Consider the following 24,313-nt stretch of genomic DNA (forward strand, 5'->3'; position numbering starts at 1 on the left):
AGTACTCCTACCCCGGCTCCATTCGAGTTAACTGCTCCATCAAAGAACATTTTCCATGATATAACTTCTATTGTGTTCAAGTGCTCGTCGGGGAAATCATAGTTTATCTCCTCCTCTTCCGCATTTAGAGTCTGATTGGCCAGAAACTCTGCTACGGCTCTCCCCTTGATAACTTTTTTCGTTATATATTCGATGTCGAATTCTGACAATAACAACAACCATCGGGCTAGCTTCCCTGTTAGGGATGGAGTTCGGTACAGATACTTCACGGGATCCATCCATGAAATAATGATCACTTTGTAAGACTGAAAATAGTGCCGCAGCTTCTTTGTTAGCCATACTACTGCCACACATGTCTTTTCGATCATGTTATACTTAAGCTCATATTCCAGGAACTTCTTACTCAGATAATACACCGCATTCTCCACACCGGTGTCCCCTTCCTGGGCCAGCATTGCTCCAATGGATCGCTCCTCGATTGCTACATAGAGGAGAAGTGGTTTTCCGAGTTTAGGCGGTCTCAAAACCGGTGGATTAGTCAAATAGGTCCGGACACTTTCCAACGCTTGCTGGCACTTATCATTCCAAACCGTGGGTTGATCTTTCCGCAGCAGCTTAAAGATTGGTTCACAGATTGTGGTGAGTCGTGCTATGAACCGACTGATATACTGAACTTGCCCCAGGAACCCTCTCACTTCTTTCTCATTCTTCGGTGCTGGCATTTCCTGTATGTCCTTCACTTTGTCGGGATCAACCTCAATCCCCTTGTTACTGATTATATAGCCTAGGATCTTCCCCGACGAAACGCTAAAGAAGCACTTCTTCGGGTTCAACCTTAGCTTGAATTCTGCGATTCGGGCCAGAAACTTCTCAAGTGCCACGAAATGCCCTTCCCTTGTATCTGACTTGACCATCATGTCATCCACATAAACCTCCACCTCCTTGTGTATCATATCGTGGAACAGTGCCGTAGCCATTCGTTGATAAGTTGCCCTAGCGTTTTTCAAACCAAACGGCATTACTCTATAGCAGTACGTCCCCCACTCAGTAGTGAACGAGGTCTTTGCTTTGTGCTTCTCGGCCATCTGAACCTGCATGTAGCCCATGAAACCATCCACGTTTGTGTGTAAGACGTTGGATGCTGCACTGTCAATCAATACGTCGATGTGAGGCAACGCAAACTCATCCTTGGGGCAAGCCTTATTGAGATCTCTGTAATTGACGCACATTCGTACTTTACCATCCTTTTTTGCGATTGGCACTACGTTTGCGACCCAAGGAGGATAGTCAATTACTTCGATAAAACCTGCCTCTAACTGTTTCTTCACCTCTTCTCTGATCTTATCTGCCCATTCTGGCCTCATGCGTCGGAGCTTTTGCTTTACGGGTTTAGCATCGGGGTATGTTGGAATGCGGTAAGCTACGATGGATTTATCAATTCCTGGCATGTTTTCGTACGTCCTAGCAAACAATATTTCGTATTTTTTAATTATTCTCTCAAATTCTTTCCTCTCTTCAGTAGTTAATTCTTGAGCAATTTGTATAAGTTTAGGGTTTTCATCCGTGCCAAGATTGAAAGTTGACATTTCTATTGTATTGATTTCAAATGTAGGCATGTTATATGAATGAGAATGCATGGAATGATCAGAATCAACATCAAGCAAGTAAGCAAAATCAGAATTCATTTCATTGATAGTTTTGGTGAGTACATCGTCAAATTCAAACAAACCAATACTACAATTGTCATCATCGGGGTTTTCATAGGCCTTGGAGGTCCTTGGTTCATCCACCGCTCCCACGGTTGCCTCAGTGGTCATAATCTGCTCTTCGGCATTCAGGTCAAGCATCATGATCTTCTCTGTGAAGCGGCTTGCCTCTCCTTTGCCCCAGCTGGTGACATCTTTGAAGATATCAAATCCCGGCAGGATCTTTCCCTCAGTGCTAGTCCATAACTCGGAAGTTCCCGAATAAAGCTTCCCCTGACCTTCATTCATAAAATACTTCTTTAGGCCCACTTTCCCCTCGCAGCCTTTGTTAGACAGACCTCCTTGCTCATATCCCAATCCCCTCCGGGTGTTTTGACTCTTGAAATCCAGTGATTCTGGCACCCCTTGATGGTGTGCGCCTAAGCCCATGCCGGGGATGAATCCTCCCTTCATCATCCTTATCACATCAGTGGTCATGCTAGACTCGTAGATCCCGGAAACTTGAAATCCGGAGAAAAGTTGAGGCTCGATCCCCAATGCAGCTACTGAGCTCAATTTCTCAGCTCTGATCGTCACTATTTCATCCTCGTAGGGGAATTTGATCATCTGGTGGAGCGTGGAGGGCACACCTCCTAGCTTATGGAACCATGGGCGTCCCAACAACATAGCAAAAGTCACTGGTATATCCAGCACGGTGAACTCTGTTTCTTCCTCATACGGCCCTACTTTCAGCTTAGCCTTAAAGACTCCCTCAATGTGCCTACGGCTGTCATTATAGGCCCTGATCACGGTTTCCGAGGCAGTCAAATCTCCTCTTTCCACTCCCAACTTGGACAAGAGCTTCAGTGGCAAACATTAATGGTCGATCCATCATCGACCATCACACAGCTAGTCTTCTTCCCGTTAATTTCGGCTCGGATATACAAAGGTTTGTTGTGAGCCTTTCCCTCCTCCGGGAGATCTTCATCGGTGAAGGTGATTTCAGTCCTCTTCCGGGCCATGATTGCCCCCACTAATGTCGCTGGCTCAGTATCGGTAGAAATGACCAAATTCTACAGCTCTTTCATCAGATTCTCACGGTGGTACTTGGAATGGCACAAGACCTCCCACACTGTAGACTTAGCTTGTGTTTTCTTCAACTGCTCTAGGACTTGATCGTCCGACTTGGGAGCCGATCCTTCTCCTATCTCTGTCTCAACCATAGGTGCCTTCCCCTCGGCCACACGACCTGATCTTGTCATGATGGCAACTTCCGGCTCATCATCAGATTCCTCCTAGATATTGATAGGAGTTCCCTGCTCGGCATCCTCCTCCTCCGAGGAACTTCCCCAAATATCCACAACCATCAAGTCCATCGCATGAGGGACATTCGGATTAATATAGGAAGGGTCTGACGATCCATACAACACCCAACCTATCAGCTCGTCATTATTCTTGAGGAACACCCTGTTCCTCCCCCTTGCTACTATAGGGATAGCGCCTCTTTGTATATACATGAGCTGCACTTTATCGCTCGCAGTTTCTCGACACAGTTCATAGTGGTGCCTCCACCTTCTAGCGTAATCCACGAATGGTTCCTCGGGTAATTGCCTGATCCCATCCAAATCTTCTAGGGATCCCGTCCACAGAATATACATCTCATATCTTGACACAAACACATCCCGAAGAGGTATCCAATGTCCCATCTCTTCCTCCGACAACCCTTGGTGCCACAACAGAGCGTCCCCGGTAAGAGTTTCCAAAAAATGCTCGTGTAACTCACTTTGAGGAACCCGACATCATACATGTGATTGCAGAATGAGGTTGCATGCTTAACTGGATTTCGATATCCACCATACTTGGGCATTGCCATTATTGCTTCAGGGGTCTCATAGGAGGGCGAATCCGGAGTTTTCTCCGCAAGCATCCATACCGTATATTCTTCGATAAACCTTTTCGTCATTGCGGCCCAATTGCTCTTGATGTACATCGGGAGTGACATATACCACATCAACGGTTCACCCATTAGTGAATTACAAAACAAACTGGTGATCTCCTCTTCATTAAAGCCCAACGGCCCCATTACCGACAAGTAAAAGTGCAAATGTTCTATAGGATCTTTGTTGCTGTTATACTTAACTGCTGGTAACGGGCGCTTGATGGGCCCAATTTGCATTGCGCTACTTTCTGCTGCTCTCTCCTTAACCTTCTTATACTTCTCTAAGAATAAACTTGCTAATTGCGACCAATCACCCTCGATGGAGTCAGGCAAGGATCAGAACCACCTCAACGGCCCTCCTATCAATGAATGGTGAAACCACTAAGCGATCTCGTTAATCCCAAACGGTTCAACAAACATATCACACATGTACTCATACAAATGGACCTCGGGATCTTCCACTCCACTGAATACTTTTAACTCAGGAATAAGCCTCCGAGATGACCCTTGTCCGGTCTCTTCGGTGTTGTCCTCATCATATGGTGCTCCATCACCCAATTCACCATCCATCCTCTTATCCACTGGTTCTTCCCCCAGAAAAGACACATAAACTCCATTTCCTATTGTCATTTTCTCATCGGAGCCCAATAACTCCTCCTCATCTTCCTCGAAGGGCTCTACAACCCTGCTCTCCTCCAGCCTGAATCCGATCATGCTCACCCTATGATTAGGCAATGGATTACGCCTAATGGAAGGGTTCACTGACGAAGGATCAGCTATCTTCTTTTCCTCAATCAAATCCTGAATCCCGTGCTTCAACCTCTCGCAGTTCTCAATAGTGTGCCCATGATTGCTGTGGAACTCATAATACCCCCTAGCTTGCATCTGAGGAGTAGGCGGTGCTTTGTTATAAGGAGTGAGGGATTTCAACAATCCCTTTTTCTGCAATCGTTTGAAAACTTTTGCGTAAGTTTGATCAAACTTGGCGAACTGCCTCTTCTCAATAGCGTTAATTTCAAGCACTTTCACTACGACAGATTCTGTACTCGCACTTAGCCCTCCGGCACTATATCCAGACTTTGTCCACTTGGTATAAGATTTCTTCGGCTCTCCATCCCCCTAACTGTCAAAGCGCAGCTATACATCTGATTGAAATCGGTAAAAGGCATATACCGCAGCTCATTCTTAATATACGGCAACATGTTGCCAACTACCATTCGGATCTGATCCTGCTCCAGCAGTTTCTGCTTTATAACCATCGCCTTCGCTCTCCACCTCCTCACGAAGTCGGACAAGGATTCACCAGCCTGCTGCTTAGTGCTCTCTAGCATAGTGTTGAAGTTATACTGGGCTATGAATGCCTTCGCCAGTTCCTTCCAATCTCTCTTTGTCACCAGCGGTAACGCATGAAACCATACGAGGGCAGCCCCCTCCAGATAAGTATTGAACAGGCCAAGAACTTGTTCCTCGGTCAAAATCGTGTGCTTCATCACGGAAACATACTGATTCATGTGAGCAGTAGGATCCCCAGTTCCATCAAACTTCTTCATGTTAGGGAGCCAGAATTTTAAAGGCAAAGCAGTTGCCGATAAGCAGTTCTTCAAGTTATAAAAGTCCTAACTCCCGGAGCTTCCCCCACGTAGATCCTGCACCTCCTGAGTGATGTGTTGCTTCCATTCCTCTTCCTTAGCTTTCTCCTTCTCAAGTTGTTTCTGGATGTGATCCTGATAGTCATCCTCATTCCCGAGGTCCTGGGTGCTCTCTCCACGCCGTCGGGCGCTCGCGAGCCATCCATTTTCCGGTACGCAATTCTTCGAGGTCCTTTCGTGGTTTTTTTATTTTTTTATTTTTTTATTATCGGAATCAACCGCTTTAACCATCTGCTATGGGTTTTCGTCACAGGTCCTTCGACTCGGTGTCTACATCAGCATCCTTGATGTGGACCCTAACACTGAACACTCAACTCCCTCGAAGAAAAGGAAACAGAAGAAAGACAAGAAGCCTAAGGAAAGAACCTTCTCCTCTGCTTTCGAAGACGTTGAGGACCTTGATGTTATCTCCTCATGATGGTTCTCCAAGAGCTTTGTTGAAGCTGAGAAACCCTACTGTGAATGGATTTCAAAGAACGGATGGACGAAACTCTTCTCCCTCAATGGCCTGACCTATCCAAGGCTATAGTCACTGAGTTCTACTCAAACTTGCTAATTGCAGATAACAATGTTGACTTCATGGTAACATATGTTAATGACAAACAAATCATCATCAACCCCTCATACCTGGCTATCTTGTTAGACTTAAAGGAGGAAGGATCTAAGCTGAAAACAAATGACTATAAAAAGGTCAAGTATAGCGCTGAGTTCTGTAAGCTGGAAGCCCATATAGGTGAAGTCTCATGCACCTCACTTAGTCAGCAGCAAAGACAGGCTCACTGCATACTGACCAATTTCCTTTTCCCAAAGGTCAACTCCACCTCTTCAGCGTCCAATTTCGAGCAGTGCTTCATCTGGCACATGCTAAATTACAAACCCTCAATATGATCGTCTTTCTGATTGTTGCAATTCAACGAAGCACTGGGATTCTTCGATTGGGCTCACTCATCACCGAGATCCTCAAAGTTCATAAGACCAACTTTAAAGGTGAACCAAGCATAGTAGGGACAGAGATCACTATTGAAATCCTTATTGGATTAGCACACAACCTTCCTTTCAAATCCAAATCAAAGAAAAGAAAGGAAACAGTGATAGAACAGGAAGAGCAAGCTGAGCTCTGATAGGGGTCAAAAACCCCCTATATTTGGGTACGGTTTTAGGACGGTTCTTAGCGCTATTTCATGAATAAGCAAGCCATTCTCGCATTTATATGCTTTTGTGTGAGTTAGTTAGAAATTGGATATGTTCTATTTACTTTTCATTGTTTAGGCTCGTTTTCTGGTTATTTTAGGCAAATATGGCCAAATTAGCATGTACGTTAATTTTCCATTATCTTTTATAGCTAATTGATCTGCCAAAAGACGCACCAAACGGAGTGTCTACTCAAAATAAGCGATTGGCGGGTCGATTTAGCCTCGGAACTAATGTTATTTGGAGTTTTTGTGCATGTGTAGGCTAAGACAGGAACAAGTTTGGGTGAAAGTTGCGTTTCGGGACATCCACCAGTCGTGCAAGGCATTCTGGGCAATCCCGCTCGTCGAAATGGACTTTTTGGGGCCGGATCGGCGAGCTGGCACTGCCAGTCCATCGATGCTGGCCCTTAGAGGCCTGCTCGGGCGAGCTGGCATGGCCAGCTCGCATCGAGCTGGCCTTCATATGCCAGCTTGCCAAGCTGGAGGCCAGCTCGTGACGAGTTGGCCTGCCCTACGGGAATCAGTCAAAAGACTGATTCTCGGTCCGACGAAGACACGATTGACCCCATGACTTCCCACTCGCAAAAGGATACCAATTAGGTCAGAAAGAGGGCCCGAACTGCGTCTATAACTAGGAATTTCCAATTGTAAATTAGACATCTTTCATTATTGTAAATTACCTTAGCCTTTCACCCTTGAAGAATCCTCTCCACCTCCTCCATCTCCTTCAACCTCCATTGAAGAAGCTCCGAAGCTCCATCCACCGAGGATTGTTCAAGGTCCATCCTTAAGTCCTAAGAAGCTTACTGTAGGGTAGACAGGTTCCCTGAAAGGGATTTTCTTATCTCATTTTCATCTAATTATGTTTGTACCCTTTGATACAGTCTATGAATCCTAGGCTAATTGTATCCCTTTACATTGTTCTTCATCTTTAATAATATTTTAGCTCTTATTTTGTTCTATGATTTATCTATTTAATCTTTGTCTTACGCTTTATTTAATTGGTTTAACTCATTCAAAAGCCCCAAAATCTAGTGGGCACATATTGTGAGCTGAAGTTGACCTAGTCGGAGCCTAGGAGATTGACGACCTCTTAGTTGATTAAGCCCAAATTGCTGAGCCTTAGACTTAGTTTCGGCCTTATAAGGGAAGCACACACTAGGAACTTCAGGAGGGTAAGTAGGGTTAATCGCCTTAAATACAAGTGACTTAGATTAGGTTTTTAATCAATTGACCTAATAATCTATCTTCATTATTATCGTTCATACCATGCTCCTTCGGGTAATTGCATTAGTGAAAGATCACCTAGGAGTAGTTTAACTTAATTAGGAGTAGAATAACTTAATTAGAATGAGAATAACTTAGCTAGGAGTAGAGTAATTCAACTAGGGGTAGATTAACTTAAACCAAACAACCTCAAAACCCACACAGCCTAGATAACACCTGAGACCGAGTAGCTCGATACTTGCAGGAATAAATCATGTGGATTCGATACCTGGACTTTCCAGATTTTATTAGTTGATAACGACGGGGTACACTTATCCCTTAGTGAGCCTTCAACGGAAGGCGCATCAAGTTTTTGGCGCCGTTGCCGTGGATTTATTTCTTCTGCAATATCGAACCAAAGGTCGATTTGTTAGTTTAGGCATTCCTTTGTGAATACCTTTGTTTATATCATCTATACTTATCGATATTTTATACTTGTTGATATATTATCATACAATCATTTCATACAATTTGTAGTATTATACTTCTTATATACTTGTAAAATCTCTTTTTCAGCAATTATGGACAACAGAACTCTAGAACCGTCCATGGCTGACCTCAACAAGAAAATGGATTTCCTTGTGGCCTCCTTTGGCCGTAATAACCAAACAGGGACACCATTTTGTGCACGATGTGGTCAGAATCACCCTGGTGAGGTATGCCATGTCAACCACCATGTACCTAGAGGTGAGAATGTAAGTTATTTGGGTAATCGTCAAAGGTATAATTTTGAACCCCCAACTTACAACTCCTATGATCGGGAACACACACGATATCCGCCAGGGCCATACGCGGCACCCACGAATAATCTTCCCTATCCCCCTTCTAATTCTGATTTTTATGATAGGCAGACAGAGCACTCAGAAGGAATAATGGCTCTCTTAAGAGAAATATCCATCCGACTCGCAGCCAACGAGGAAGTATGCAGAACCTTGAGCAAACAACACGCTGCGATCAGACAGGAGGAAAGGGAATGTCAAGAGGCGTTCCTCTCATAAGAGGAAACGGTTCAAGCCATCGCCTTGAGAAGTGGCAAGGAAGTGGACACACTCGTGCCACCCCAATCACAAACACAACCGTCACCTCAAGTAAGTAAGGAACCGAAAGTGGTAAGCAACCCCGGTCCCGTGTTTGAAACTTCAGCTCCTGTAGTAGCTGTAGAGAAAGTAGTTAGGCCTTATGCACCAAAATTACCGTTTCCCCAGAAACAGAAAAAGGCCAACTTAGATAAGAAATTTGCTAGATTTTCGGAAATCCTTAGTAGATTAGAAATTAATTTTCCATTAATGGAAGCGTTAGAGGAAATGCCGAACTATGCAAAGTTTCTTAAAGACATGGTGTCGAAAAAGAAAAAGTTTGGGGAGAATGAGATAGTGGCCCTAACGGAACAATGTTCGGCCATAATCACTCATAAATTGCCCCCCAAGCTTAAAGATCAAGGGAGCTTTACCATCCCATGTAGGATAGGCAACATGCATATAGATAGGGCACTATGCGATTTAGGAGCAAGTATTAATCTAATGCCTTTATCTATTTTCAGGAAATTAGGACTCGGAGAACCCAAATCAACAAATATGACATTACAGCTAGCGCACAGGTCAATCACACGGCCTAGGGGCATAGTTGAAGATGTATTGGTAAAGGTGGATAAACTGATCTTCCCGATCGACTTCGAGGTCCTCGACATGGAAGAAGATGACTCCGTCCCCATTCTCCTCGGGAGACCATTCCTTGCAACCAGTAGGACACTGATAGATGTTCATGGAGGTAAATTGGTCCTAAGGGTGCAAGACGAAGAGGTAACATTTAATGTTTATGAGTCTATGAAATTTCCTCAAGAGCGTTCCAAAAGCTGTAATTTTGTAGATGTGTTACTAGACGAATGCGTTGAGGAAGTTAACCATAGCATGAGAGATGCCTCTTTGGAACTTAATTTAGGTGGTGAGGAATGTGAGAACTTAAATGAACCATTCGAAGACCTCCCACCTGAAAAATGTTGTTGGGTAAAGGGTAGAAAAGAGGACCTTGAGCGTGAGATCAAGCCTAAACCTAAAACCTCACTGGAGGAACCTCCAGAACTGGAGCTTAAGCCCTTACCCAACAATTTAAAATATGTTTTTCTTCAGCCTCCCACAGATTTACCCGTTATTATTTCTTTTTTGTTGACAGTTGAACAGGAAGAAAGATTGGTGGAGGTGCTGAAAAAACATAAAGGAGCCTTTGGGTGGTCAATCCATGACGTCAAAGGTATCGACCCCAAAATCTGCACACACATGATTTTTCTTGAGGAAGAGATCAAGCCATCTGCTCAACCTCAACGCCGGCTCAACCCTAACATGAAAGAGGTGGTAAAAGCCGAGGTCATAAAACTCCTCCATGCAGGTATCATCTTTCCAATTTCTGACAGCCAATGGGTAAGTCCAGTGCAATGTGTGCCTAAAAAGGGGGGACAACGGTAATGGAAAACGAAAAAGGGGAATTAATCCCAACTAGAAAGGTTACGGGTTGGCGTGTATGTATTGACTATAGGAAATTGAACGAAGCCACTCGTAAAGACCATTTTCCTTTACCATTTATCGATCAAATGTTGGAACGCTTGGCAGGGCATGAATTTTTCTGCACTCTAGACGGTTTGTCCGGTTATATGTAAATTCCTGTGGACCCTTTGGACCAAGAGAAAACCACATTCACTTGTCCCTATGGAACTTTTGCATATAGGCGGATGCCTTTCGGATTATGTAATGCTCCTGCCACATTCCAACGCTGCATGATGGCTATGTTTTCTGACATGGTTGAAGAGTTCCTAGAGATTTTTATGGATGATTTTAATATTGTAGGACCTACTTTTGACCAATGTCTTGAAAATATGGACCGAGTCTTAGAACGTTGTGAAGATAAAAACTTGACACTCAATTGGGAGAAGTGCCAGTTTATGGTCCAAAATTGTATAGTGCTAGGACACAAGGTGTCGGGAAAAGGAATTGAGGTCGATCCGGCAAAAATTAAGGTGATCGAAAAACTGCCTCCTCCCACCAATGTTAAATTGGTTAGGAGCTTTTTAGGACATGCAGGGTTTTATAGGCGATTCATAAAGGATTTTTCAAAAATTACTAAACCCCTCACTCAATTATTACTAAAGGATGATGATTTTAATTTTAACAAAGAATACATGTCTGCTTTTAAACTGTTGAAAAAAAAATTATTCGAAGCACCCGTTATGGTAAGCCCGAATTGGTCCCCTCCCTTTGAATTAATGTGTGATGCCAGTGATCTAGCTATAGGAGCCTGTCTTGGGCAGAGGGTGGATAAACTTTTTCTCCCAATCTTCTATGCTAGCAAGACCTTAAATGATGCACAACAGAATTATTCAATAACTGAAAAGGAATTGCTAGCTATAGTTTTCGCCTTTGACAAATTTAGATCTTATTTGGTGTTATCTAAGGTGATTGTTTTTACTGACCATGCAGCTTTAAGATATTTGATGAGTAAGCAAGATGCAAAACCTAGGCTGATCCGCTGGATTTTACTACTCTGGGAATTTGACATTGAGATCAAAGATAAGAAAGGAGTGGAAAACGTGCTAGCAGATCACCTATCCAGGTTAGAGTCAGATCAACAACCCTTAGGACACGAGGAGATCAAGGAGGTATTTCCGGACGAAATGTTGTATTCGGTAAAAACTCTCCCCTGGTGTGCAGACATCACGAACTACAAAGTCGGTAACATTCTTCCTCTTAATTTAGATGCAAGCAAAAAACGTAAGTTTATATTTGAGAACAAACAATATCTTTGGGAAGAGCCGTATTTATTTCGATTCTGCACTGACGGCATGATTAGGAGATGTATACCTGAAGAGGAGGTAGAATCAGTGATTAATATGTGTCATTCTAGAGAACCAGGTGGCCACTTCGGGTCAGATAGGACAGTGGCAAAAATCCTCCAAAGTGGGTTTGGTGGCCACAAATGCATAATGATGTCAGTAGCTATATTAAATATTGTGATGCATGTCAGAGAGTAGGGAATATCTCTAGGAGAAACGAGATGCTTCAACAAGGCATACTCGTATGTGAGCTATTTGATGTTTGGGGCATAGATTTTATGGGACCCTTGTCGCACAACAACCAATACATTCTTATAGCGGTTGACTATGTCTCCAAATGGGTAGAAGCTGAAGCCCTACCCACAAATGATGCCCGAGTAGTGATGAGATTTCTGAAAAAGAATATTTTTACCAGATTCGGCACCCCCCGGACCATCATCAGTGATGGGGGATCCCATTTCTGCAATAGGAAATTTGACATGTTGCTCCAAAAGTATGGCGTAGCTCATAGGGTTGCAACACCTTACCACCCTCAGACTAGTGGTCAGGTAGAAGTGTCAAATAGAGAGCTGAAACGTATTCTTGAGAAAACAGTAGGGAATGCTAGAAAAGATTGGAGTCTTAAGCTGGATGATGCTCTTTGGGCATACCGGACAACTTTCAAGACTCCCATAGGAATGTCCCCCTATCGTTTAGTTTTCGGGAAATCTTGTCATTTACCTGTTGAAATAGAATATAATGCCTATTGGGCACTGAAATATCTAAATTTTGATCCTAAACTTTCAGGTGACCTATGGTTAACTCAACTGCACGAACTGGATGAGCTCTGGTACAATTCTTACGAGAATGCCAAGTTATACAAAGAACGAACCAAGAGGGTGCATGATAGGAAAGTACAAAAGAAAACCTTCCAGATAGGTGATCAAGTACTACTATACAACTCCCGATTGAAATTCTTCCCTGGCAAGCTCAAAAGTAGATGGTATGGACCATTTTCAGTTGTCAATGCACACCCTTTCGGAATGGTTGAAATCGAGGGAAAATATGGGATCACCCAAAAAGTAAACGGGTACCGCCTCAAGCTTTATCTTGGCAAGGATAATTCGGATGTGCAAGTTCTGCGCCTGCAGACAACTACAGAAAGGGGGGCCGAACAGTAAGTTGTCTTCTCCAACCTAACTTTTTGCACATGTGCTTTATGGTTTTAGATGCAATGTTGGAACTTATTGCATAATTTATGTGTGAGGAGGAAGGGTAGACAAACTTACAAAAATTTATATAATTTTTAAATTTTTGTTGCATCGTGTCTAGTTTAGTTTAACGTTTTCAGGTTTTTTTATGTTTTTGCATGTTTTAGGGCCTAAAACCGTGAACCTCCTTCGAATCTAAACTTAGTTATTTGTCCTTGAGGGCTGATAACCGAATCTAAGATTGCATGACAACTAGTTTAGGTGTAGGGCACAATCCCTGTATCTGTAAAAGCATGAGCTAAAGTTTTCATTTAGACCCTACTTTTGAAGAAATGCTAAAATCACTACTTAAGTAGATAACTTAAGAATTGAAGGCATGTGATATTAAACTTGAGTTTAGGGAGAACTAGTAACCACAAATTTGAAACCCAAGAACTGTGAGTTGAATTCGAGCCCAAGAGTGAACATCAAAAAGCTCTTTTTCTTGACATTTTTGTGTAAGTGCTTTGACTTGTGGAAAGATTACAGATTTTCCACCTAATACTGAGTTGAACCTACATGCGATGATTTGAGATGTTAAACGATGAATCAGCCTCATTAGAATTAACCTTTTATTTACCTTATTTTCTCTTTTTCATCTACTCTAGGAAGCCCCTTTGAGCCTGTATTTTTGTATCGTGTAGATTTTGTTAAAACACCTTTCCACATGATTTTGATTTGACAAAATTATTTAAGTATAATTAAAAATATTCTAAACACACTAAGTTTAAATGCTTTAATTTATTACACTAATGTGTTTGTTCAATGTTGAGTTAAATTGCTTATAAGATATAAAGACTAAAAGGCTAAAGGCCCAATACGAAAATCAAAGCCCAAGTCAAACAGATCAAGACCACTCGGCCCGCGTAAACAAAACGCTGTCATTATGAAACAAAACGCAGCTCAGCATGAGAAGGATCGAGAAGACTTTCTTTGACTACTTCGGAACGAAGCTGCTGAGTTGAAACGACAAAGAGTACAAGACAGCAGCTGAGCAGGAACAACTTCCAGACAAAGTATTTCCACTTTGGGTAAAGTTCAGAAGACACAGAAAGCTGCCCAGTTGACTTTACAGTAAATGGAGAGACATTCTGCCGGATTGACTAAAAGCTGCTCAACACTGACCGAAGACAGAAGATGCAAGAATCTGATTGGCCAAGGGCACTGAGCAGAACTGAGTGACAACGACAGGAAGTCGTTTCCCTCCAACTGTTATTTCGAAATTCAAAATGACCGATGCCTCAAGTGTCTCTATAAATAGGCCCTTCAGTTGCTTCATTCGATGCAGATCTTCAACAAGCCATTACGCTGACCAAATTCATACTTGAAGTTCTGTGAGAAAAAGCAAAGCAAATACCTTACACCAATTTCCATATTATTGTGTAAAAGTATAAAGTGATTATCCAATCATCTAAAGTGTCTTAGCAATTGTTGTTTAGGACAATCTTTTATCATTTATAGAGAATAGAAATGAGAGCTGAGTACTCGGTTATAGTACTCAGCAGTAGAATAGAAGTGAGTAGAGGTATAGAGGAAGGTACTCTTGTTATACTCAGCTTCTGATTGTAAAAGGTTTGTGCACTACCTTTAAAGAGCTCAGTAGAGGATTCAAAAATCCCGGAAGCGTTCCGGGGACAGGACGTAGGCGTAGAGGCCGAACCTGGATAACTCCGCTGAGTATTATCTTTCTAACCCTTAAACTCCTTTAATATATATTGCTTGCTTAAAAACTGACTTAGTAAAGAAGTCACACTGAGTTGTGTGCATCGAGTATCTGAGTTCAGGAATAGACTCTAAGTGCTTTCTCCTGACTCAAGTAAAGAAACTGACTTAGTCACCAGTTGATTAAGCTAGTGTCTTGCTTTTTACTCAGCGTCGCTGTTTAAAACCTTTTCTTAAAGAAAAAAAGTCAGCCTTAACGGACAAAATTTTAAATAGTTCCTAACCCCCCCTTGGAACTATACTTGTCACATTATAAGGGACCAACAAGTGGTATCAGAGCCTAAAAGCTCACTGAACAAGATACAACTATCTTAAGCTGATCCCTATAATGGCTGAGAACAGCACTCAGTTTCTCCCAGGAAATCTGACAACTCAGATTCTTCCTGAGGGACTATCCATTACTCGGCCTCCTCTGTTCTTCGGGTCTAACTATACTTTTTAGAAGAACAGAATGAAAAATTTCATTCAGGCAACAAATATGAGTGCATGGCTTTCTATAGTCCAAGGCCCATTTGTTCCTGTTGAAACTGTTGATGGCCAAACGGTTGTCAAAGCTGAGACTAAATGGACAAAATATGATCTCAAGAAGCTACAAAACCATGCTTCGGCTATAAACATGCTTCACTGTGCGTTAGATGCTGCAGAGTACAACAAGATTTTAGGTTGTGAGTCGGCACAGGAGATCTAGAAGAAACTGGAGGTCACCTATGAAGGAACCAACAAGGTCAAGGAATCCAAGGTGAACCAGCACATGAGATTATACGAGCTGTTTGAGATGAATGATGGTGAAGGAATCTCTGACATGAACGCAAGGTTCACCAACATCATCAATAAGCTCAAGAGACTTGGCAAGATCTTCACTGAGGAAGAGCAAGTCAAGAAAATTCTAAGAAGTCTTTCCAAAAGCTGGCAAGCCAAGAAGACTGCTATTGAGGAAGCTTAGGACTTAACCACCTACAAATATGATGAACTCATTGGCTCACTGCTGACCCATGAGATTTCAATGAAGTACTTCGAGGTGAAGGAAAAGTCTGAAGACAAGAAGCAAAAGTCTCTTGTCATGAAAGCTGACTCCACTGATGGGAGCTCAACAAATGATAAAGAGATGGCAATGTTCACTAGGAAAATGAAGAGGCTGTTCAGAAAGAATGACAAATATTGTAAGAAGCCTTACAAGAAGTTTGATAAGTACAAAGCTGAGTCCAGCGACAGCAAGTACAAGAAAGACAGCTCAAAGCCCATCACATACTTTGAATGTCATCAAACCGGCCATATCAAATCAAGTTGTCCTAACTTAAGAAAGGACAAGAAGAATGGCAAGAAGGCTATGGTGGCAACCTGGAGTGATAGCGATGAGTCATCATCATCATCATGAGCTGATGCCACTGAGTCAGCAAATATCTGTTTCATGGCAGATGAGCTTACTGAGCCATGTACTTCTGAGCATGCTGACCCCTCCATTGCATCTGACGATGAGGCACACTCTACTGAGGTAATATCACTGCCTCTGCTCAGAAATGAAATGATTAATGCCCTGAGTGATCTTTATACCCTTGTGAAAAAGACTAACAAGAAGGTTAAAGCACTCAGCAGGCGATGTGATGAGATCAAAGAGGTCAAGCTGAGTGACCTTCGATATCTCCTTCAGGACAACTCAACTTTGCACAGCAATGTTGAAACTGTGCATAAGTTTGTCTCTAAGGTCCAGTCAGATTCTAAGAAACTGAGAAAGGACATCACATCTATTCAGAACCAACTTAAGGTTCCAAATAAAAGAAATATTCCTCTAAACACTCAGTATAGACGTACTAGTCAGCAGAGATGGAATCCTCAGCGGAATGTCCAGTGTGAAGTCTACTTATCAGCATGTAAAGCATCAAACTGCTCAGCGCCATACCTATGATGCTTCACTGCTCAGGATATACTATCAGTCCTTTGGCAAAATGATGGACTCCATTACCTGGATGGGCAAATCACTTGAGTTTATACTCAGTGTCATCAGCGCCCATATGGAAATTCCAGCGTCCAACATGGCTGGTGGTATACAAGTCTTTGAAGGGCTAAAGTAGAGTACGAGTCAACTCCAACAATACTCTGCCTTACTGACTCATGCTGTTGATCGAGGGCAATTTTGTGCTGCTGCCCCTCAGCCCAGTGATGCTGGCAAAACGGGGGAGAAAGATAAACAAACGGCAAAAGGAACTCAAAAGAAGAAAACATCCGGATCAACTTCTGATGTCCCTCCCAACACACAGACTCAGCGACAAGACACATTGAAGCCTAGTCAGCAAACCAAACTAAAATCGAACCAAGTTCAAGTCAATATTAGAAAATAGATCCTTTCTTTTAACTTGTGTAAATCTTGATGTTTGCTGTTGCTATGTTTCTTGTTGTGCTGAGTTAATATATTAATCGTATCTTTTTACAAACAACTGTGTTATTTATTTATCGCCTTGTGCTTATCTACTGTGTTGATCTAATGCATGACCTCTCTCACATGTCTTATTACTTAAAACTCATTGAACAATGTAATCTAAAACTTGTGAACTGATGTGTAAGTTGCCTAGGTTTAGAGCTTTAGCGATGGCGATAGATATATGTTACGATGAATGTGCTATGGCTACGGATATGATTTTTTTTAATGCTCTAACTTTCCTAGACACATCTACGTAGGGGAAAGTGTACCCCGTCGTATCAAGTAATAATCCGGTTAGACCGGGTATCGAATCCACGGGATTTATATTCGTAAGTACTAAACGACTTGGTTTGGTTTGCTATCTAAGCGGTGAATACTTTAGGGGGTTTTGGTGACAACTACCAACTACTCCTAAACTATTGGTGAGACAGATTTTATACAACAAAGACTCTACGAAGTGCAATGGCGACGATAAGTTATAAATATGATAAACAAAGACTCCGAATATATACGATTAATAGTTTCTTCTTGCAAAGACGACTACGTGTAGTTTGACCGATCCGTGAGGTACTTAGACTGCGTGATTCCTAGTCAAGGCGTGTGTAATGCTGGGAATTAGAAACTAGGGCCCGTAAGTTCCGCGGTTTGTCAATCTCTACGGTTTTCGGTGCGTCACTTCCGGTAAGGCAACACCTATATAATTCCTAAAGATAGCCCGAATGGCGTCAGAAATCGCATACCCCTACACAATAATCTATACTATATATGATAGCGGAAGCAAAGAGAAAGGAGAAGTGTTTTAGAGACATTTTTTATGAGTTGTCAACGTAGTAAAAAATCAAGATTAAAAAGATTTAATTAATAAAAAATAACATATTTATATTTATAATAAATTAAACAATTATTAGCCCATTAATTAAAATAATAAAAGAAAGTAAGAGTTACGGGAAAATGAAAAAACACAAAGCAAAGGAAATCCAAAAGTCATAAATAAACTTCTATATAAAGCATGATAGATAGTATTCCGCCATTATATTCATTGGTCATGATAGATAGTGTTATATTTCTGAAGGTAACTATTCGATTTTTTTTCATATGCTGTAGTTATTTTGTTCTCAATTGTGTTGTTGTTTTATTTTTATTAAACAATAGTTGTTATAGTTTTATCTTTCAGATCAATTTCTGTCGTTACCCAGGTTCTATACCTCTCGCTACCTTATCCATGTTTTTCTTTTTTATTTGTCTTTTTTTTTTCAAACTGATATCTCCAATTGAAGAAACCCGATAGATATAGAAGATGCATGGACAACAAAAATTGGAAAACACAAAAATGTCAAAAATTACAAGAAATTCTTACGTTTCTCAAGATAATTATTCGATTTTTTTCACATGTTGTAGTTATTTTTGTTCTCAATTGTGTTATTGTTTTATTTTTATTAAACAATAGTTGTTATAGTTTCATCTTTCAGAGATGAAATTCCATTTCTGTCGTTACACAGGTTCCATACCTCTCGCTACCTTATCCATGTTTTCTTTTTTATTTTATTTTTTTCAAAATGACTAAAATAAAGATTTTATATATTTGCATTCTTTTTTAGTATATGTTGCTAGGTGTTATCGTTTCGATTGTTAACTCTAACTAAATTTAGATTTTCGGCTTTATATGAACTCAATTTTTAGCTTTAATTGAAGTTAGATTAATTTTTCTAATTTGAAACCTGTTGAAATCCACTCATTTTTTTTAGTTTGAGTTTATCTAACTGATATGATCAGTCTTGTATTTTTTATTTTTATGTATTTTGGTACAAATAGATATAGAGTTTCACACAATAGTTGTTCATTGAAGTTTGAGACATATTGAATAAAATATTAAAGAGGTATTGAAATATTATACTTACAAAGAAGTTTATTTCAATTATCAATTATGTTATATTATTATTATTATTAGGGTTAATACACATATTTGCCCTTGTGTTTTCTCGGAAAAACAGATTTTCCCTTAAATCAAATAAACCCACAAAACTATCCTTGAATTTTTCACAAACCTACAATTATACCCTAATCTAACAGAGCTGTTAAACAACGTTCACATCAAACCTGCTTGTCTGCATAAAAACTTCAGAAAAGAACAACCAATCACAAACAGAAAAAATATGCACATTCAATTTCGATTAAAAGCAAGTTAGAAGAACAGATTGGTCAAAATTCATTTTCATAAAAACTCAATCAACCTAATAAAACGGCGTCTAAACCTCCTAATTAATCCAAAAGCAATAGCAATAGAAAACAATAAGAAACCAAATGAATTTTGATTGTCGTCATCCAGTTTTTTTGGAGATAAGAAGGTTTGATGTCATTGCCGTTTAGCAGCTTCGGCAGATTAGGGTATAATTGCAGGTTTATGGAAAATTCAGGGATAGTTTTGTGAGTTTATTTGATTTAAGGGCAAATCTGTTTTTTCGCGAAAACACAGGGGCAAATATGTGTATAAACCCTTATTATTATTATCAAGTTTTTTTCCAGTTCTCTGGACAAAGAGATTGTAAGCTTCTAATGCACTTGATAAGATGTTTATTCTTCAAGAATTTGGATTATGCTGGATACGAATTCAAAATGAAGGTAAATAAAAATAAATTTTGATGCTCAAAATCCTAAAAATATATATTAATTATGAAATATTGAGATAATTGATTTTGCAACATTGACTTATATAATATTATGGTTTGTACAAAATTATTAGTATTTCAAGAGTTTTTAACATATGAAAATGAAACATGGTCATAGGACAAGCTGTTGGAAAATATTAATTAAAAAAATATTATTATTTGAATCTTTTCAAATTCTCAAATATTGAGCATAATGATTCTAATTAATAGCATTAATCTCACATATTAATTATAAAACGTTTTTTTACTAAGTAGACTTAAATACTTCATTAAGAAAAAATAAAATTTCTAATTAATGGGCAAAAAATATTTCCACTCTCCTCTTTATATGCTTATATCTTGACATTCTCTCTTATTTTCGAAAAAAAAAACGAGAGGAAGATAGTTCTCTCCTAATTATATTTTTTGTCCATTCTTTTTTTTTCTTTTCTTTTATTTGTTTTTCTTGCTTACAAAATTCAAGAATATATAATTATTAGAAAATATTAATGAATCAAATAAGTGATATCTGCGAGCGTAACTAATATTGTATATAGTGAAAGAATGAAGAACAAATTGATTGAATGTCTTGATGAGATATTACGAGGTGAAAATAGGAGAAATCATCACCTTAAGCTGATTCGATTGGATATATTGGGTTATTGTAGCAGAATGAATAATTGAATTCGAATACTTGGTGATCATGAAATTCCATCAAGTAAGATGATTATCATCAAGATGAATTTGTGACTAATTCTTATGAATTTTATTTTTTTATATGTAACATTGATAACAACCTAAATTATTCTTGAATAAGGAATAAGGGAAAATTAATAGAAATAATGGCAAACCATTATTCCTTCTAAAAGAGATATTTATGCATGATTAATGTGGAATTAATGATAATTAATGCAGGGGCGAATATGCAAATAATGAGGAAAAGGAAGGAGTCTCTAGCATTATGCCACGCCACGTGGACCATGGCGAGATACGCCATAACGAGATACGCCCGATAAGAGCGAGTAGCGGAGACCCGCCATAGCTCTCAAGGAGAGCGTACATACGCCTTGACGGATCAAAGAATACGAAAATGCGCCTTTATTACCATCCATGAATGGGAATAAATACAATTAAATGGCAATTAATAGCCATTAAAGGGGAATAAAGACTTAACTGTTCGAATACCTCAACTCTGAGAGTTTCAATGCTAAATACTGGGATTAATGGAGAATTGATAGCAATTAAAGACGAGTAATGACACGACTCTTCACCTGCTTCCCCATTAATGCTGAAGGTTACAAAAACCTATATAAATACCCCAGCTTTCTAGGATCAAAGGTACACTTACTGATTCTTTACTTTCGTGCTTACAGTTTATTCTCAGAAATATTACTGACTTTGGCATCGGAGTGTCCCCGGACGATCCCAACGGCGCCTCACAGGGAAGTGCTCTGATCAAGGATTTTTCCACAAGTTATCAAACATATTGAATTGATAAAGTTTCTTCATGTGCAATATTAGAAAAGTATTGATTGTAATAGTTTATAGCATAATATATTGATGTTGCTTTAACATAGATTATAATTCTTTTTGTATCGTAGATATAATATTTAATTTTAATTGTAGTTTAATTCAAATTTTTTTGTATCGTAAATATATTATTTAATTTTAATTGTAGTTTAAAATTAATCTTCTATTTTATTATTATTGTTTCATAAAATTTCAAAATATGAAAATGTATTAAAATTACTAAAAAGTACAAATCATTGAATTTTGTAAAAATAAATAAATCATTCACCTTTAATTAAAATTCTATAAAAAATTAATCAATTATTTTCAAAATTAATTTAATTTGAATTATCAATAAAAAAATATATATACAAATTTCAAATATACATAATAAAAAACATTCATATCATGATATAAAATTACTTAAAACTAAATATGTCAATTTATTTATTTATCTAAATTATATAAAAGTTTCGTATTCCGTGCATCGCACGGGTTTTCGACTAGTCAATTATAAGAATCAAAGCAAGCAATAAACATCAACACTTATAGGGAAACAGAAATTGTAAAGCATATATTATAAATGTGGAAAATGTAAATACGGGTTACAACCAAGCCTATACATAGGAAGAGTGCAAGCTGATTAGCAAGTGGAAAGGGAGGAATCCGCCCTCGGAACTAGCTAACCGGACTCTAGGCCGTCTCGTAGGTCTTGGAGGTGGAACTCTTGAGCTTGGTGAATGGAGGTTGAACGGAACTTTGATGGAATGCCGGAATCAACGGACAAGCTCTCAAGGTGGTAGAGTTTTATTGCATAAAAAATGAATCTAAAACTAAAAATAGCAAGAACTTAGTGTATGTAAGTTTATGTAGGTGATAGGTGTCTAAAATGAGTGCTAGTCACTCTTATTTATACATCAAGCTAGGGGTGGAGTGGTAATTTCACAAAGTACAAGTATGGAGGCACATTATTTTCTGCAGAATTCTCAGGACACGCCCTGCGTATGGTAGGTTCCCATTCCGTCAGAAATCTCCTGCAAGTGGACCAGATTCGGATCTTGCTGTCTCAGACACGCCCTGCGTGTATTGCTATACGCCCTGCGTGTTTGAGCTCCTGGCGTTTTATTGCTCGAATTACCCCATGTACGCCCTGCGTATCCCAAAACACGCCCTGCGTATTGATAGTTGACTTAGGAGACAATGCAGTCTGACTTTCAGGATTGGGTTAATCATTTTCTGACAGATGTCATACGCCCTGCGTGGTGGTTGACACGCCCTGCGTATGCTGAGTAGATCCCACGTGGTGTTTCAGGATTGAGCAATCATTTCTGACTCACTGTTTTCACGTCCCGTGTGGAGGGTTGTACGCCCTGCGTGGATTGTATTTTTGTACCTGCGAAATACACTTCTCACGAGACGAGTTAGCTTGACGTTTATTTTCTAAATTTAACTAAAAATAGCGGAAATTATCCGAAAGCTCGGATTTTATTTTTATTTCATTATTTTATTAAAATACTCTATTTTTGTAATTAAACTAATTTATTTAGCTTGAAAATAAACCGTAAACCACGCTAAAAGATAGGGACGAAACGCCCCTATCATGAACATAAATATTTAACAAGTACTTGGCCACTGAGTAAAACTACTCAGCCTCAACTAATTTACTCAGCTTATTTCCACTCTGAAAATTGAACTTGAACTTCCGCTTAACTAAGTATCAAAACTGAGTAAAGACAAAATGTTCCAAGCGCTGACCTTGCTCTAAAGCTGATCTTAGACTTACTTGATTAAACCTTAAAATGTTTCAAGTAAAACTAAGTCAGTGATTCAACCCTTATGGGGGAGAATCTTAAGAAATTAAGAAAAGGTCAACTATCATGGGAGAGCTCAACACTGAGTTCTTTATCGAATATTTTTGCCAACATCAAAATGGAAGAGTTTGTTGAAACACCTTTCCACATGATTTTGATTTGACAAAAATTATTTAACAAGAACTAAAACTCCGTGATAAAAACACTCTAACACATTAAATTTAAAAGCTTTGATGTATTAGTACTAATGTGTTTGTTCAATGTTGAGTTATTCAATTTATAAGACATTAAGTTGTAAGGTCCAAAGGCCCACAAGAGAAAGTCAAGCCCAAGTCAACGGATGAAAGCCACACGGCCCAAGCAGATCAAAACGCAGCTCAAGCTGAATGAAACGGAAGCCCAACAAGGAGAAAGATCGAGAAGCCTTCGACCAAAAGCTTCAAGACGAAGCTGCTAAGTTGTACGACAAGGAAGTCAGGTCAGTGGATGACCTGAACAAACTTGGAGACAAAGTATTTCTACTTTGGGTAAAGATCAGAAGACACAGAAAGTTGTCTGGAAGACTTTACCAAAAATATGGAAACATTCTGTCCAGCCTGACGAAAAGCTGTTGAGCACTACCGTAGACAGAAGATACAAGAATTTGATTGGCTGAGGACACTGAGCATGTACTGAGTGAAAGAGACAGGAAGCCGTTTTCTCCAACGGTTATTTTGAAATTCGAAATTACCGGTGCATCACGTGTCACTATAATAGGGCCATTCAAACGCTTCATTCGATGCAGATCTTCCTCAAGTTGAAACGCTGACCAAATTGATACTTGAAGTTCTGTATTAGAAAAGCAAAGCAAATCTTACACCAATTCCATTCTTTGTGTAAAAGTCTAGAGTGATCTCATTCATCTAAAGTGTTCTTAGCAATTGTTGTTAGAATAGAAACACTTATCATTTCTAGAAGTATAGAAAGGAGAAGCTGAGTACTCGGACATAGTACTCAGCGGTAGAAATAGGATTGAGTAGAGGAATAGAGGAAGGTACTCTTGTATACTCAGTTGCTATTGTAAAAGGTTTTGTGCTCTACCTTTAAAGAGCTCAGTAGAGGATTCTAAAAAGCTCGGAAGGAATTCCGGGGACTGGATGTAGGCGGAGAGGCCGAACAAGGATACGTCTGCTGAGTAATATCTTCTAACCCTTATCTCCTTAACATATTGCTTGCTATAATACTGCCTAGTTAAACACTAAAAAGAACACAAATTGAGTTGAGTGAACTGTGAAGCTGAGTTCAGGAATAGACTCAAGTGCTATCTCATGACTCAAGGTTAGATTCAGACTTAGTCACATATTGACTAAGCTTGCATCTAAAACTTACTCAGTACCACTGTGCTAATAGACTTTGAAAAAGTCTAAGTTCTAAATATAAGTCAGCCTAA

At 39.7% G+C, this 24,313-nt stretch overlaps 1 pseudogene; it reads left to right on the forward strand.

Annotated features, from left to right (window-relative positions):
• Positions 1-24,313, forward strand: part of LOC136229429 (uncharacterized) — a 113,669-nt pseudogene that overhangs the window by 52,769 nt on the left and 36,587 nt on the right.

This window comes from Euphorbia lathyris, chromosome 5 (assembly GCF_963576675.1).
Source record: "Euphorbia lathyris chromosome 5, ddEupLath1.1, whole genome shotgun sequence".
NCBI classification, from domain to species: domain Eukaryota; kingdom Viridiplantae; phylum Streptophyta; class Magnoliopsida; order Malpighiales; family Euphorbiaceae; genus Euphorbia; species Euphorbia lathyris.